This window comes from Arachis ipaensis, chromosome B01 (genome assembly GCF_000816755.2).
Source record: "Arachis ipaensis cultivar K30076 chromosome B01, Araip1.1, whole genome shotgun sequence".
NCBI classification, from domain to species: domain Eukaryota; kingdom Viridiplantae; phylum Streptophyta; class Magnoliopsida; order Fabales; family Fabaceae; genus Arachis; species Arachis ipaensis.
This window is the reverse complement of record NC_029785.2, coordinates 1,255,476-1,256,143: the sequence shown is the minus strand read 5'-3', so window position 1 is coordinate 1,256,143 and position 668 is coordinate 1,255,476.

Genomic DNA, 668 nt, shown 5'->3' with positions numbered 1-668 from the left:
TTCTTATTCCTGCTCTATAAAAACATGTTATTGACTTTTTTTTTTACTAAAGATAGGAGATTCGAACTCGCAATCTTTTAATTAAGTATAGAGATTGTTAATTAAAATGAGTTTAATTTTAATATATTCGGACAATATAAAATATTTTATAGTTGTATAATTATATTATTTTTTTAGATTATTATTTACGAATTAATATAAAAAATAATTATTTTTACTTTTTAATAATATAATATCATATATTTAAATGTGTAAAATTATTTTATATTGACAATGTATTAAAATTAAATTTAATTAAAATATGATGTAATTATGTAAATACGGTAATTACTTACATAAATATCTCTATGTAAATATTATAATTAAGATATTAATATATTATATTAAATATATTAAAAGTACTATGGAGAAAAGTACTATCAATGTCTTTGTTTTCAAAGATGTAATTAATCCTTGCACCCTGTCCAGAACTTCTAAATCAGAAGTTGCTGCAAAATCCAATCCATCACCTCTCATCTACAGCAACTTCCATCAACATGTCAACAAACTTGGGTCAAGACATGAATTCTCCAAAAAATTACCATTAAAAATCTTGTTTGCCTAAACATTTCTCATCAAAAAGAGAATATATTCAATGTATAAATTATTTATATATTTTTATTTAACTG